We start from the raw sequence: 17,784 nt of genomic DNA, 5'->3' as shown, positions 1-17,784 counted from the left end.
TAAAGGCCAGAGGAAGTTTCCAGTGAGATTTTCCTATGCTAAAGAAGACTTCCAGGATCCTGGAGGCCTAGCTATTGTCAAACTAGGGTTGTTTGCCCTCTAGCAAAGCATTAGCAGCGAGACACTAGAGAGTTCCTGGAGAGACCTTGTACTCTGGGCCTCAATGGGCTGGATTGTCAACTCTGGGTTGTCAATGGGCTGCAGGTTAGAAGGAAATTTAATTTGATCTGCCATTTCCTTCTGCCTTTGTTCCCCACGTCACCATGGAGGGGTGATGTTGGGGCTCCAGGAAACGGAGTCTATAGGTTTCTGGAGATTAGCTATTGATAAGATTGCCTTTTTCTGGTGATTTACTAAGATATTTGTAAATAGATGGAGACTCAGGCCGGGTAGGACTGTGATCTCTATCAGTTAACCATTTGTTTCTCCCCTTTCCTTTGTTCTCAGGCAGCCAGGAATGCCTGAGGAATGTCACACATGTCCCACGGTGGAGGGAGGGGGTTGGGGTGGGGGGTTCGGCCTGTCAGCGTGCCTTAAGCTCCCTCATCACTCTGCAGTGGAAAATAAGACACATCTGGGGACGCCTGGTGGCTCAGTTAGTGAAGTGTCCGACTTCGGCTCAGGTCATGGATCTCACGGTTTGTGGGTTCGAGCCCCCGCGTCGGGCTCTGTGCTGACAGCTGGGAGCCCGGAGCCTGCTTAGGGTTCTGTATCTTTCTCTCGCTCTCTCTGCCTCTACCTGTCTCTCGAAAATAAAGAAACATTAAAAAAAAAAAAAAAAAAAAGACATGTCCAGGCCAGGCCTCACCCAGGCCTCCAGCGGGCAGGCTCCAGATGCTGGGGCTGTGTGTGCCCGGCCGTTGGTTCAAATGCGCTTAGCCACCTGGCTTGGGGAGAAAATGGTCTTTTAAAAAACAACTATTTTGTCTTAAAATACATTTGATCTAGGAAGTTAACACAAAACTGAAGGAAAGGGAAAAAGACTGTCAGACATGAAGTTCAGTTGGTGCCAGAGATGCGTTTAGTGCGGGAGGGGCAGGCGGGGGGTGGGGCTGTCCTGCTCTGTGTGGGCCGTGACCCTGAGCCCTCTGCCTCCCCCCACCGCCCACCAGCTAGCAGCGCATGGTGGGGGGGGAAGGGCGCTCCCGGCCCCTGGGGCATCGCAGGCTGGGGACAAAGCAGACACAGAACTTGTCTCCTGTCTCTCTCCCCATCTCCATGAGGGTGTCCTCTGGGAGGTCTGGAAACCGGTGGAGGTGAGTGACCCAGATGCCCTCTCCTCACCAAAGCTCCTCCCCCTTCCCAGACAGTGTGGAGTCAGCGACATAGATAGATGCTTCCTGCCGGCGGCGGGTTTGTGACTTACGCACAAGTCTAGGGAGAGGTGGGGAGAGCCAGCCTGCCGACCCTGCAGGTGACAAATGAGAGTCCAAACAGGGGACGTCCAGAAGGCCATTAGAGGAATTGTCCCCGTGCCCAAGGCTGCTGCTCTTGCTGGACTGCCCACGGTACCCGATGGCTCTGTCACCACAAGACGGGGCAGGGGGAGCCAGGGAGGACAGGAGGTGCCAGATGAGCCGGGGAGGCGTCCTGTCCTACATCCTGGAGCTCTGGGCACAGCCACCAGGCTGCAAGATTCCGCCGACAGGAAACGTCCAGAACGGGCAAGTCCCTGGAGGCCAAAAGCGGATTCCTGGTTGCCGGCGGCTGAGGGGAGAAGGGGGTGAAGACGATGTCCTGGAACTAGATGGTGGTGATGGTCGCGCAACACTTTGAGGGTACTCAAGGGTTAAGGGGCGCCTGGGTGGCTCCGTCAGTCACGTGGTGACTCCTGATTTTGGCTCAGGCCGTGATCTCTCAGGTCATGAGTTCGAGCCCCGTGTTGGGCTCTGCGCTGACAGCGTGGAGCCTGCTTGGGATTCTCTCTCTCCTTCTCTGCCCCTCCCCCACTCACACTGTCTAAATAAATAAGGAAAAACATTAAAAATGGTTAAAATGGTCACATTTATGTTACGTGCATTTTACCACAGTTTTTAAAAGGGAATCGACTGATTGATTCAACAAACACTGGGAGGGCCGCCTGGGTGGCTCAGTCGGTTGAGCGTCCGACTTCGGCTCAGGTCACGATCTCGCGGTTTATGAGTTCAAGCCCCGCGTCCGGCTCTATGCTGACAGCTCGGAGCCTGGGGCCTGTTTCGGATTCTGTGTCTCCCTCTCTCTCTGCCCCTCCCCTGCTCATGCTCTGTCTGTCTCTCTCTCTCTGTCAAAAATAAATAAACACTAAAAAAAATAAATTTAACAAACACCGGGAAGAGGTCCCCTGAGTTCACATTAATGGTACAGCTTCCGCTCTTAATAAGGCCCAATATAAAGATGATTCACTTGAAGAACATTCCTGGTTTTGTGAAAACCACGGAAGACTTTGGTATTTGACAAGGAGCCTTCTGGTATGTGTGTAATACCCCCCCACATATGCATTCATACACACACACACACACATGCGTTCATACACACACATACATATACACACAGACACACACATATACACAGACACATACAGACACACATAACACAAATACACACGTACATACACGTACATACATATACACACATACACGCACATACACACGCATACACACACTCTCCGCTGGGTCAGCTCCCAGGTGAACCTATTACACGACCGGGTCAGGCATCCACGGGCTGCTTCCTGCTGCCTCTGGGCTCAGAATGAAATCAAGCTGCCCCATCTCACAGGTTTGTTCCCCACTGGTTTCGGATCGGTCCTTGGGTTTTCCATCATTCTGGTCGAGATTTCATTTACTTTGGTAACATCCTTATAAGAGGGGACTACATCAAAGGGTTTGCCTAGAGACCAAAGCGTTTGCATTATCGTGAAAAATAAAATCGGATCGGCGCAGATGTTTGCTGGTAAAGGGGGTGCCCGGGGCCCTTCTCACTTGGCACTCGGTGTCCTAGAGTCTCAGGGGTCACGCTGTGCTGACGACTCTTGTCGTCCGGGGAGAGGAAGGGGGTGCATCGGGCACTGGCCAGGGCTACGAGGGCCGAGCTATGACAGCCACCTCCAAAATAAGACGCCTGCAACTATTTTTAATTTTAAGGTTTCATTTCATAGGTTCATGTTTCCAGCTTTTTAGGAGGGAAAAAGCCAGTGTTGGCTCACTTTTCTCTTTTCCCAGCGGCATCTGGTCATTTTCCGGCCTACTGCATTCCTGTTCTCTCTGCTTCCATCCAAGCCGTCACCCCAGCGTGGTCCACCCCAGCACGGGCCGAAATGCGCCTCCTCACACACGGCCGCCGGCACACAAGTTCTAGAATTTCGGCCTGTTCTAACTTCCTACCCAACGCACGGAGTAGTTTCACAGAGTCCTTTCTCTGTCCTGCTCCCCACTAAGTGTTTCTTCCTTTTTAATTCTGGCCTCGCTCGTCATCTCTTCGATATCCTTCCGCCTTTAATTTTATGTGCAGATTTGATCAGTGTTAGTATGACTTCCAGGCCTTGGTTCAAGAAATGGGTGTCGAGCCCTGGGTGAGGCACGGGAGAGAGGGTGCAGGGGGGTCAGCCAGGAACGGCCCAGGGCCTCCTGGGTCTTGCTTCTCGAGGCTGGCTCAGCAAACGCCTGTGGGGCTTGGAGCTCTGTGCTCTGTGTATATAGTCCCTGCTCTGGGCCGCACCTCCCGTCCTTGTGACCGACATCTTCCCTCAGCCCTGCTCTGGCACCCAGCTGTGGCCAGGGAGAGGCCGGCCGCCCTGTGCCCCAGGGGCACCAAGGATCTCTGCCCTGGGTTCTCTGTCACCTCCACAGGGACTGGCACAACCTTCTGGAACACAGGCAAGTCTTGAGACGCCAGAACGTGAAGGTACGCTCTCGGTGAGAAGACGAAGGCAAATTCCTGCTCCCTGGTGTCCTCAGCCACGGGTCTAGAACCAGAGATGTTCACGGGCCGTTCACGGGTCTTAGGGAACTGGCTGGCTTTGAGTCTTTGCTGTTTGCTCAGTTTTTCGCAAACCACCTGCTTAATGATCCCGTGTAAAATGCAGTCAGGGATCAATGTCCGCATTCCCGGATTACTTTAGGATCTCGGAGGGAGGGGGACCCCCGAAAATAGCACCCTCCTCCTCACAGGGTTGCTGAATCCGCTGGGGGTGGAGTAATGAGCAAGCCAGGCTGTCACCACGGGCCCCTGGGAGCGGAGTGGAGGACTGGGCCGGAGGCCCGTCGGCCGGGATGGCGTGTTAATGCTGAGCCCCCCGATCGGGTAGATCCAGGCACCAGAACGCAGGCAGGGCTGAGCGGGGAGGGGGCTGTCTCCTGCAGGCGGGTTCTTCCTAATCGTGCTGTCTGTTGCTCCGATTTGCCCGCCAGAGAGCCACACGCCCTTCCCGGGAGGCCGGGGCTCACAGAAACAGGCCTGGGACGGACAGCCGCTTGCCCACTGCACGCCTGTGTCCGCTCACTCAGCCCGGGGACAGTGATCCTGTGGTCACAGCCACAAGGTCTTTGTGCCCGAAGCGCTGACCCGGATGAACCCGAAGGCGGTCCTGCCCTGCTGCTCCAACACTCCCCAACCAGTCCCACTGTTCCCACTTTGTTCCATGAGGGGAGGAGATGCAAAGCCAGATAGAGATGGGGCCCCCAGGGCGGAGGGGAGGGCTGCTCCCCTGAGCCGTTCCATCTGGGGCCCCAGGAGGCTCTTCCGTCCCCAGCTGCCTGGAGGGCCTGGGGCTCTGCTGAGCCTTCCTGGAGAGGAGAGTGGGTCTCAGGGGTCCTCACCCCGTCATCACCCTCTGCTTCTCCGGGGCAGGGGTGGCCATGCCCACAGAGCTCGCCGGCCCTGAGCCCCCGCCACCAGCTCTGACTGTGCTCCTGCCTTTGGCTGACCTCTCCTCCTCTCTTTGCAACATTATATATTTTTAAGTAGCTTCCGAAACCCCTTAAGCCAGCTCTCTCATTTGCAGAAAAGCAGCGAATTCTACAGAACTTCTCATCATCCGCAGAGGCGACTGGGGATTTAACCCGTGTTTTTTCGAGTCTGCCTGAGAATCAGGGGGTGCTGGCTAAACTCGCAGGTGCCCAGGCTCTCCTGGAGGCTGATCTGGCTGATGCTTGGGGCGCGGCCCCGGGTCGGACCCCAGCCTCGCCTGGCAGGGAGGCTGTTCTAACAAGAACAAGATCGCAGAATCCTGGGCCCCGCCCAGACCTCGGAAAGCGGGGCTGCAGTTTCACACGGTGCCCGCGTGATTTGCACTCACATTAAAGTGTGCGAGGCGCTGTTCTCAATCAGCTGTTCGCGACCTTGGTGGCACCGTAGAATTGACTGGAATCGGGGCTCACCCCCAGAAATTCTGCGGTGGGGCCTCTGGCTTGTAGGTGTTGTGTTTACTGTTTGAACATCCACTGAGGTATCATGTGAAGTGCATGAATCACGTGTTCAGATCAGTAGGTTTCCACCAGTGGGCCACACCCATGGAACCCAGATCAAGAATCTAAAGGTGACCCACAGACTCCCTGGGTCACTACCCCTCACCCCCTCCGAAGATAGCCAGATAATGATTTTGTCTCCTTCTTCTTTTTGAATGTTTATGTATTTATTCTGAGAGACAGAGAGGGAGAGACAGAATTCCAAGCAGGGTCCACGCTGTCAGCGCAGAGCCCGACGTGTGGGGCTCGATCCCATGAACCGTGAGATCATGACCTGAGCTGAAGTCAAGAGGCGGACGCTTAACTGACCGAGCCGCCCAGGTGCCCCTCAGAGAATGGCTTCTAACAGCGTAGCTTTGGCTGGCTTCTTTACGTAAGCGGGCCGTACGGGTTGTCGTGTCCTCGTGGCTGCCGACGCCCTCTGCGTGAGCACACCCCTGTCTCCGTCCTGCTGCTCACGGGGGTCCCGTTGCTTCCCCTTTGGGACTATGTGTTTCTCCACAGTCCCTGTGATTTTAACACAGAGCCGGGTCTCAGAGCCACTGGCCCCTCGTGGTCCCCACATGCCGCTGCCACACCTGTCAGAGAGCAGCGGGCCCCTTTGCGACGACAGAGCCTTCCCCGTTCCCATGGGCAGCACCTTCGGGGCCCACGGGGTCACTGCTGTCAGCTGTCCTTTCTTGTAATCTCCGCGTCCGGCTGCCTAAGGATGACACGTGGTCATTTCTAGAAGCCTCTGTGCTCTCCCAGGACATCAGGAGCTCTGATAAACTTTAACGTCCAACCTTATTTTCTTTCAGCAAAGCGCTCCGGTGAACAACGGCGTGGCCTTAACACCCACGAGTCTTCAAACACGGCAGGTGGAAAGGCTGCCATGTGACTTCTGCCCTGCCTTCCTGCTCCAGGCAGGTGGATGGCTCAGGATGGAGGTTGGGCCCCAGGGCTAAGGACAGGAGTCCGACAAGGGGTCACTTGCCCGGGCTCCAGATGCTCAGTGGTGAACACGAATACAATTTTAACGCGATTATTTTAAAAATCTAAATTAATGCAAAAAAATTCTTGATGAACAAAATATCAACATTTATTTATTTTTTAACGTTTAGTTTTAAGAGAGAGAGAGAGAGAGAGAGAGAGAGAGAGAGAGAGAGAAAGAAAGCAGGGGAGGGGCAGACAGAGAGGAAGACACAGAAGCCGAAACAGGCTCCAGGCTCTGAGCTGTCAGCACAGAGCTGGACGCGGGGCTTGAACTCACAGATCTCAAGATCATGACCTGAGCCGAAGCCGGATGCTCAACCGACTGAGCCACCCAGGAGCCCCTATAACATTATTTTAAATTTAAGTTTTTACTAACACTGTAAACAGACTTCGTTGTAATCATCATTAGTACGTTCAAGATCTACCTCTTTGCTTATCTTATTTTCAATTCAGATAACTGCTGTGTCTAGCAATTTCTTTTGACCAAGTGATGATCCCAAATGATTTAATAAATTAGTATAAAATAAATTATGAGATTAATATTAAATATTATTTCAGTATTAAATAACATTGAACGTCAAATATTTTAACAACATTGAAATTACCTAAATTGTCACTGGATCAAGGGAAAGCACGACACGTGGCAATTCTCTCATTAACATGAAATATCATTGTTATCAGGGGTGCCCGGGTGGCTCAGTTGGTTAAGTGTCAACCGACTCTCCATCTCGAGATTGTGAGTTCAAGCCCCGCGTTGGGCTCTGCCGTAGGCGCGAAGCCTACTTAAAGAAAATATTGCTATCAAATATTAAAAGTAAACAGTATGAAACATTTAGTGTTTTCATAACATTAAGTTCTTTGAGAATTGTCACTTCGCTGCCTGGGGTCTGGCGTCTTGAGGACCGTGGGCTCCTATATTTTGTCTGGTGTTTTAGGTGGGAAGGCAAACCGGGTCCCTCGTCGGCAGAAGTAGCATCTGGTGGGATCCGCTTCCCGGTTCACAGACCCGTCTTTGTGCCGCGTCCTCACGTGGCGGGAACGGCGAGGGCGCTCTCTGGGGTCTCTTGCTCGAGGTCCCCGATCCCCTTCACGAGGGCTCTGCCCTCGCGACCTACTACTCACCTTCCACAGTCTCCACCTCCAGACACATCACATTAGGGATTCGATCTCGACATAAGAATTGGGGGAGGACACAACACTCAGTCCGTTCATTGGGTTGTTTTATTTCAAATCATTTCTGTTTTTCTTCTAGAAGTTTCCAGTTGTTTCTTTTCTCAAGTCTGCCTGTTCACTGCTGATAACATTGAGTTATTTCTCATCGTACCCTTTCACTTTTTTTTCTTTCCGTGTTTCATAAATACGCGCCGTGCGCCTGGCAGCTGTTAACGCCTGCTGCTCTCGGTGCTCTGACTCTGGTTGTTTCTGCCACCCTCGCGCATCGGCTCTGTGTCCTTACGTGTCCACTGTGACCTCGGGGCTGGGGCTGTTAGACTCATGCACGCCTCCACTTGGGGTGATTTCATACAGAGTGTGCTTTTTAAATTTATTCAGTATTTATTTATTTATTTATTTATTTATTTTATTTTATTTTATTTTTTAAACATTTTCATTTATTTTTGAGAGAGACAGAGAGAAAGAGACAGAGAGAGACAGAGCATGAGCGGGGGAGGGGCAGAGAGAGAGGGAGACACAGAATCGGACGCAGGCTCCAGGCTCTGAGCCATCAGCCCAGAGCCTGACGCGGGGCTCGAACTCACAAACTGCGAGTTCATGACCTGAGCCGAAACCAAGAGTCGGACGCTCCACCGTCCGAGCCTGATTCAGTTGTGAGCCAGAGGTGGCAGGGACTTGAAATCATGTGTTGGGATCCCCCAGGCCACACCTCAGGCTTGGTGATTTGCTGGGACTCACAGGACTTGGGACATAGTCATCCTCGTGGGTATGATTCATTGCAGTGTAAGGACACAAAGCAAAATCGGTCGGGAGAAAAGGTGCATGAACTGGAACCTGGAGGAAGCCAGGATCAGGCTTCCAGGAGCCCGCCCAGCGGAGTCGCTCCGGGGTGTGCTAAGTTCCTTCAGCAACAATTGGTGACAACACACGTGCGTTACTGTTTGCCAGGGCAGCTCACTGGAGACTTGGTGCCCGTGTTTCTTTTGGGGGCTGGTCACGTAAGCACCTGCTGCCTAGCAGGCAGCGAAATTCCAGACTCCCACACAGAGACCAGGTGTTCAGCACAAACCCCATCATCTGTACAAACAGTTTAGGCGCGGGGAGCCACATTTGGGAAGAGTGAGGACTCGCCCCAAATCCACGTTCCCAGACACCGGCCAAGGGCCAACCTTGCAAACTTTGTTGATTTTTTTTTTTGAGTCTTTTAAATTTAATTACATTAATTTATTTATTTTGAGAGAGAGAGAGAGAGAGAGAGAGAGCAAGCAGGGGAGGGGCAGAGAGAGAGGGAGACAGAGAATCCCAGGCAGGCTCTGCACTATCAGCAGAGAGCCTGATGTGGGGCTCAAACCCACCAACGGTGAGATCATGGCCTGAGCCGAAATCAAGAACACGTTTCCGCACACTCCATCAGCCCCCTGCCCCACAGGGTCAGGCTCTCCCCCCTCCTCACTGTCCCAGAGCCTACTGTTCCTGGACAGTGATGCCAGGACGTCCACCCTCGGGCAACCTGACTCCTGTCCAGCTTTCGAGTTTTGTGGGCTTCTCAGGGGTGGGCTGGGAAGGGGACTTGGAAAACACCCTTAATTCTTGTGGGTCTGGCAATTCATTAGAAAGCGAACCTTCTTGAGAATCCAGTGCCTCCCAAGTGGGAAACTCCTTAGAGCACCTAATTCATCATGTATCAGAAATGAAAGTACCTTATTTTTAAAATAGTTTTTTAAAATATTCATTTGAGAGAGAGTGAGCGTATGAGTGGGAGAAAGACAGAGAGAGAGGGAGAAAGGGAGAGAGAATCCAAAGCAGGCTCTGTGCTGCCAGCACAGGAACCATGAGATCATGACATGAGCCAAAACCAAGAGTCAGATGCTCAACTGACTGAGCCACCCAGATGCCCCTTAATATATATATATATATATATATATATATATATATATATTTTTTTTTTTTTTTTTTTAAATCCCAATAAGAATTCCTAATTTTGGTTATCAGGTTAAAAATAAACATAATTGTTGGGAGGTTGCCATGCACTGAATAATGTTCCCACAGAAACTTTGGAAACCCAAGCTTCCATTGGTCTACCTGGGGACCTGCTTCTGGCTGCCTGGCACAGTGTGGCCTCCCTTGTTCCTTTAACGAGGGCCGACTTGTCCATTAGGCACAGTGTTTAGGGCTTATGGTACTTTCAGGGAACCACAAAAGTGTTTTTTAGGGACCACAAAAAGGAAAAAGTTTCCAAGCTGTATGAATTATAAGACTCTTCCTGAGCTCTGGTAACTTTCAACCATAACTCTTTGGACCAATCAAAATCAGTTTCCATGGAATGAGCTTCACCCCTGCATTGTGTAAAGCCTTTTCTTAGCAGCAGGCTACAGTCTTTTCCAACCACTCAGTCTGACAAATTGGGAAAAGTTCCCTGGATGTTTCCAGAATTATGTGGGCAGACAGGGGCTAGAAGTGGAGCGCAGCCCTTCTTAGAGAGCCAACAACACTTGGTATAAATTATTTTATTTTCAGTGAAAGGGCCAGTAGGGTGTTTTGTACTTTTTCCTTTTCCTTTACTGAGAAATCAGACAAAAATAACAACAAACATTACATACTATTCCATAATCTATCTTTGGTCTTTGAATTTGTGAACAGAAATTGGTTCTTAATAAACTCTATGATCTCAACTTGGAGATCCAACTTTAATGCCTGTGAAAATCTCCTTTTCATCACTGAGATCATTAGGACCAAACCTCTGCTTTCCTACACACAAACTTTCTATTTCTAGTGGTACAAATTAAGATTTCATCCTGACTTTCCAATGTCGTTATCTCATGGTACTGAGGTGAACATAGGCTTCTGGGGACCTGACTAAGGGTGAGTTGAGGAGGGGATAAATTTAGTTTTCATTTAGTGAGATCTGTATGTGATTTTTTTGGGGTCAAGTTTGAGAAAATCTCTATTGAGTTCCTTCATGCTTGGACTTTGGAAAAATTCCCAAAGGCAAGATTTTAGAGTACAGGCATGGACATCCAGGGCTAGATGCTTTAGGACACATTAACAAACCTATTGATTTTAAACTAATAAGCTTCAGTTCTACTTCTGACCAAAATGGAGGAACAGTGGCTGGATTTACCATCCTCCATGAAACAACTAAATTCCAGACACAATATGTGAAAGAACGGTTTCGAAAATGTAGCACATCAGACGACAAAGAACAGTGACCACTGAGAGATGAGAAAGAAATGAGGTAAACCAGCAGTCCCCACACTGAGCTGGAGCTGGGAGTCCAGGAAAGACAGTGGCCAGGGCTTCAAGAGTAGGGTACCAGGGAGGAGAGAGCTGCACGGAGAGAGGCCTCTTGACTCCTTAGTCAGGTACCAATCAATACATGTGTGTGAAGGAACTTCCTGAGGCTGGGGAGAGGATCCCCTGAAAGGATTGCAGGGAACCATCCCTAGAGCTCACACAGTGCTTAAAATAATTTATGGGACGTTGGGTAGAAGGAGTGCGCTTCCCTCGGTAGTGGAGCAAAGTTAGCCCTATATCAAATGCTGCTCCAATCCCACTTAACACAGTTTAAAAGCAAAATCTAAAAGGATAGAACTGTTTCTAAGTAAGCTAATTATATCCCCTAAACAAAGCTCTAGAACATTTATAGGAATACAAAAATACCCAGCACTCAACAAGTTAAAATTCACAATGTCTGCTATCCAACAAAAAATTACCAGATATGCCAAGAAGCAAGAAAATGTTACCCAGAATCAGGAGGAAAAGAAATAAATTGAAGCCAACCCAGAAATAGAACAGATGATAGAATTAGTATATAAGGACATTTTAAAAAGTTGTTATAACTGTATTCCATATGTTCAAGAAGTTAGAGGAAAGATGGAACCCAGTAAGTATAGACACAAAAGATATAAATAAGACCCAAATCAAACTTCTAGAGATGAAAACTACATCAGCTGGTCAACTGCAGATTAGACTTTGCAGGAAAAAAATTAGTGAATTAGAAGTATAGCAATAGAAAATACCCAAAATGAAACACAGCGGGGGGGGGGGGGGGGAGAAAAATTCAGTAGAGCAACAGTGATTTATGAGATGATTTCAAATGGCCTAATAAATGTGTGATTGGAGTCCTGAAAGGAGAGGAAAGAGAGGGTAGGAAAGAAAGAAATAAAATTGAAAAAATAATGGTTGAAAAAATTCCAAATCTGATAAAAGCTATGAATTCAAACATCTAAGAAATTAAATGAACCCAGGTGTATATGGGTACACACACACCCCATAAAAATTACACCATAGTACATCATAATCAGATTGTATAAAATTGGTAATAAGGAGAAAACATTTCTTTAAAGTTTATTTATTTTGAGAGAGAGCAACAGAGCATGTGAGTTGAGGGACACAGGCAGAGAGAGAATCCCAAGTGGGGCTCAAACGCACAAACCATGAGATCATGACCTGAGCTGAAATCGAGAGTCAGATGCTTAATCAACTGAACCATCCAGGAGCCCCAAGGAGAAAAATTCTACAACAGCCAGAGTAAAAATGATACCTTCTGTATAAGGGGAAAAAGACAAGGACTGAAGATTTATTGTTGGAAACAATTCAAGTTGAAACAGTGAAGCAACATCTTTAAAGTACTAAAAGGAAGAATTATCCATCTAGAATTCTATACCTAGCAAAACTATCTCTCAGGATTGGCAACATAAAGACTATAGCATACATAAGCAGAAAAAATTCAGCAGCAGTAGACCTACACTACAGGAAATACTGATGTTAATATCCTTCAGGCAGAGGACAATGATACCATATGGAAATTTGGATCTGCAGGTGAAATGAAGAACACCAGAAATGGAAATTTACATGGGTAAATATACTTTGTTTCTTATTAATTGAATTTCTTTAAAATTTAGTTGATTATTTAAAGTGAAAACAATAGGGGCGCCTGGGTGGCTCGGTCGGTTAAGCGTCCGACTTCAGCTCAGGTCATGATCTCACAGTCTGTGGGTTCGAGCCCTGCATGGGGCTCTGTGCTGACAGCTCAGAGCCTGGAGCCTGTTTCGGATTCTGTGTCTCCCTCTTTCTCTGACCCTCCCCTGTTCGTGCTCCCTCTCTCTCTGTCTCAAAAATAAATAAATGTTAAAAAAAATTAAAAAAAAATAAAGTGAAAACAATAAAAATGCATTGTGGGTCTTATGCCATACACAGAAGTGAACATCTGACAATCATAGCACAAACACCAGGAAGGGAGAAAAGGAAGCACATGCCATCTATTCTTATGTCATATGTAAGGTGGCAGGATATTCCTTGAGCATAGACCATGAAAAGGCAAAGATGAATACTATAAACTGTAACATAACCACTAAAATAATAAAACAAAGTTATAGCTAATAAGCCAACCAAAGAGAGAAATGGAATCACAAAAAAAAAAAAAAAAAACCCCAGTTAATTGAAAATAAGAAAGAGAAAGAGAAAACAGGGAACACATAATGGATAGACAGAAAATGGATAAGATGTTAAATGGAAATGGAAATGATCTAAATACTCTGATTAAAAGGCAGAGAATGTCAAGGGTGCCTGGGTGGCTCAGTCAGTTAAGTATCCAACTCTTGGTTTCAGCTCAGGTCATGATCTCATGGTTTGTGAGTTCAAGCCCCATATTGGGCTCTGCACTGACAGCTCAGAGCCTGCTTGGGATTCTCTCTCTCTCCCTCTCTCTTTGCTCCTTCCCCACTTGCGCTGTCTCTGTCTCTCTCAAAATAAATAAACTTAAAAAAAAAGAGAGAGAATGTCAGATTGGATTAAAAAATCAGTGCCCAAATTCATGCTGCCTGCAAGAAACATACTAACTATAAAAACACAAATAGGTGAGGGGCGCCTGGGTGGCGCAGTCGGTTAAGCGTCCGACTTCAGCCAGGTCACGATCTCGCGGTCTGTGAGTTCGAGCCCCGCGTCGGGCTCTGGGCTGATGGCTCGGAGCCTGGAACCTGTTTCCGATTCTGTGTCTCCCTCTCTCTCTGCCCCTCCCCCGTTCATGCTCTGTCTCTCTCTGTCCCAAAAATAAATAAACGTTGAAAAAAAAAATTTAAAAAAAAACAAAAAAAAAACCACAAATAGGTGAAATAATGGAAAAAATACACCACGCTGAAACTTGTCAAGAGAGAACTGGAGTAGTTATATTAATACAAACAAAGTAGGTTTCATGGTAGATAAAGAAGTTCATTTATAAATAATGGGTCAGCTAATCACTCCTGTACGGTATGCAGTTAATAGCAGGTATTCAACTACAGAAACACAAATGGGTAGAACTGAAGGGAGAAGAGAGACAAATAGACAATTACAGTCCTTCCTCTCTCCCTCCCTGTCTTCTTTCCTTTCTTTCTCCCTTTGTTAAAAAGCCATTAGGTAAATCCTGTGAGGTTGGTAGTCAGCCTGCATGTGGAAGGCAGGTCCCAGGGGCTGGAGGTTGGCTACACACAGGGAGACCGAGGCCATGGGAGCTTGGTTTTTCACCATCAGAGAAGGAAGGGATAAACGTACAGAGAGGGAGTCATGGAATGAACCATCTGGGTGTTGGATTAGAATTGAAGCTATTGGTGATTTGCACATATCCAGATAGGTCTAGAAGATTCAGAGATAAATCCAGATGTCAGTGTGTGTGTGTGTGTGTGTGTGTGTGTGTGTGTGTGTGTGTGTCCCTTTAAGCCTGCCTACTGAAGGACCCGGCACATCCACACCTTGCATCAATGAGCACACTTAATGCCCAGATCCTGGTCCCCAAACAAGAGTCTCTACTAAAAGGAACCAGAATCTTTAGAGAAATGCCTGATTTGGGGGCTCTGGCAGGGAAAGGACAGGGTGAGTCTGGAACACCTTGTTGAGAAGCAAGAAAGTACTCAAAGAACGAGGGGGACATGTCACAGGTCAGGGGAGCCAGTCTGAAGCTCCCACTGGCTTCGAACACTGAAACTTAGAGAATAATGGCAACTGACTATAACCCACTGAACAGACTAGGAATCCCTGAGTCCACAACACAAAAGCAATGAGCATATTAGTGGGCATAACAGCCATTTTTTCTTGCAGTAGAGAGCCCACAGATAAATGAAGAAGGCATGAAGGTATGAGAAAACCTCCATTTGGCAACAACTATAGATAAGTAATTCAGGGGGCGCCTGGATGGCTCAGTCGGTTGAGCGTCTGACCTCGGCTCAGGTCATGATCTCGTGGTCTGTGAGTTTGAGCCCCACATCGGGCTCTGTGCTGAAAGCTCAGAGCCCGGAGCCTGTTTCAGATTCTGTGTCTCCCCGTCTCTCTCTGCTCCTCCCCCACTCATGCTCTGTCTCTCTCTCTGTCAAAAATAAACAAACATAAAAAAAAAATTAAGAAAAGTAATTCGGGCAAAAAAAGCCAATGGATGCTAAAATTAGTGGGTAAAATTGAGACGAAAAATGGGATTCTACATAGCCTGAAAATATCTCTCCACAAAATAGTTATCAAAGGGGGAAAGCATAGAGGAGAAATGGTACAATGAACACCACCAGTGTCAGGGCAGACAGGCACTGCCCGCCACGCACGGGTCGAAAAGGAAAGAACACGGCCTCTGTGATGTTCTGGTACAAAAAAAAAAAAAATGTAACTGGGGTCTGATCAGGAGGGGATGCCAAACTCCAGTTAAGGGGCGCTCTCCAAGATGGCTGGTCCATAATCGTTAAAAATGGCCAAGGCCATGAAAGTCAAAGAAACACCGAGACGCGTTCCAGACTGAAGGAGATGAGAGGCCTGGGTTATGTGAGCTTGGGGAAGGGAAAGTCAAACCCAATGGAGGAGGAAAGCGAGCTTGGTACTGTTTTACGCGTACCTCCACACACACGTGTGCACGCACCAGGAACTCAGCGGAGGGGCGCCTGAGTGGTTCGGTCGGTTAAGTGTCTGACTTCGGCTCAGGTCGTGAGCTCACGGTTCGTGAGTTCAAGCCCTGCGTCAGGCTCTGCTCTGACAGTACGGAGTCTGGGATTCTCTTCTCTTCCCACCCCCCCCTCAAAATACATAAATAAATACACTTAAAAACAAATAAAAAAAGAACTCAGTGTAGTTACTACTATATGCTGGTAGTAGCTAGCAATTAGCTATCACTCTTCTTAGGTTGACGGAGTAGATTGGACAACCCACCACCACACCAGGGTGGCCTAATGGGCACTGGGGCAGGGCCAGGGACGCTCATACAGCCCGCCAGACACCCAAAACAATGAGAGCAGCACAAGGGTGCGCGGCATTTACAAAGGGCAAGGGACTCATCGATCTGAGGCCAGCCCTCTAGACACCTCCGCTCTTCCTCGGGTTTACTGAGAACTGCGTAAAAATTAAATGCGCTCTGGGTCTCTGAGCGGCTGACTCGGAATCTGGGGGACATGTGCACAGAGACTCAGCGGGCTGTTCTAACACTGCCTGAGAATAAACGGACTGGCTGTGTCTAGCCTCTGACAAGATTTCTTTGCTGGACTTATCAAACACTTAACGTGCCCTCCCCTTGGCCAGCCCTAGAAACGCAAAGACGAGAAACAGCCCTGCCCTGGAACGTACGGGGAAAACAGAAAAGTGGCGAGGTGATGAGAGTGTTTGGCTCTTCAGGGTTTGATGGGAACACTTAGGCGCCTTCTTTGGGCAGGGGTGAGGAGCAGGTGGAGAGGGGTCAGGAAGCGTGCCCTGGAAATGCCAACACCAGTAAGTGGGATCTAAGACGTTCCGCCGGGCAAGATGCAGGTGTGCTAATGTGGTGTCAGAGGACCGACCGAGGGACCTACCTCGGAGGACGGGGTCGAGGGTTGATCACAGGACCCCCAAACTCATGCTGCAGCAGGACTGCACCAGACTGTAATTATTTTAGTTTTTTTAATGTTTTATTATTTATTTTTAAGAGAGAGAGATAGCCAGACAGAGTGCGAGCAGGGGAGGGGCAGAGAGAGAGGGAGGCACAGAATCCCAAGCAGGCTCCAGGCTCCGAGCTGTACGCACAGAGCCCCGTGCGGGGCTTGAACTCATAAGCTGTGAGATCACGACCTGAGCAGAAGTCAGATGTTAACCGACTGAGCCACCCAAGAGCCCCCAGGCACTTTTTTAAGGTGCCCCTGTGACAGCACGGGGAGACTCCCTCTCCAGACATATGCCTTGGAGGAGCCTTTCTGGTCACTCACCCGTCAGAGCCCACAGAGCCCACGTTCTTACCAGAGCCAAGGCTGGGCCTCTCGTGGGGGGAAAGCATGACATGTTGGAGACGTGGTTTTGTCACCACAGGCATTTACCGTACTGAGTGTGTGCTAAGACCGAGGAGGACGCCACAGGGCTGCAACAGTCCTAGACCAGAAAGGCCGGTCGTCACTGTGAAGAAAAGGGCACAGTAAACACTTTAAACAAAAGAGTACCTGGTGGCCGACTGAGCAGCACAGCTAAAGCAGATCGGGACAAAGAGGTTATATACTGTTCCTCTGGGTGCAGTGTGACCCCGAAACTGTTGGCCAGGGGCCCCCAGGACGGGGCTAGGGGCTCCGGGGAGGAAGAGGGCTCGGGGCAAGCCGGGTGCGAGCCTGGCTACCACTGCGGACAGGCTCCTTCCCTTCCCGCAGTCAGCCCGGCGACCACGACTCATACCCCCTGATGGGGAAAGCTAGTGACATAAGAAGGCAATCCATCTTGGCATCACGGAAGGGCCTCGCTGAGGATGGCAGACGACGCCACAACCTGGAAGCCCTGAAAATTACTGCTGACATGTCAACCTGGAGTAAACGTGCTGTGCGCGCATTTTGCCCCGTCGGCATTTCAAAAACTAACGTGAACAGCAGACGAAAAGGTAGATAGGCAAAAGCTGCTGCTTATGTGGTTTAACGGTGCCGCATTTGGGGCGCCCCAGGAACTGCAGCTTCACTGCCAACCCCGTTCCACAAGCAGCCTGGACGCGCCGGGGAAACCAGAGCTCTCACAGCCCTTGGCGGCCCCTCCTGCTACTCACACAGAACGGCTTCGTCTTTACTCTCAGAAACGGATACGCTGCCGATCGAGGTCGTCAACGCCCAAAATATACCAGAGAGACCACGACTCCAAACAAAATACAGTACAAATTTATTGACTCCAATCATTCTTAGTCAAGATTTAAGCAAAGGAAACAGACGATGGAACTGGACACAGAAAAAGCAATGGATTAACATTAGAT

Source organism: Prionailurus viverrinus, unplaced genomic scaffold (assembly GCF_022837055.1).
Source record: "Prionailurus viverrinus isolate Anna unplaced genomic scaffold, UM_Priviv_1.0 scaffold_42, whole genome shotgun sequence".
Taxonomy (NCBI): Eukaryota; Metazoa; Chordata; class Mammalia; order Carnivora; family Felidae; genus Prionailurus; species Prionailurus viverrinus.
This window is presented reverse-complemented; position numbering follows the sequence as displayed.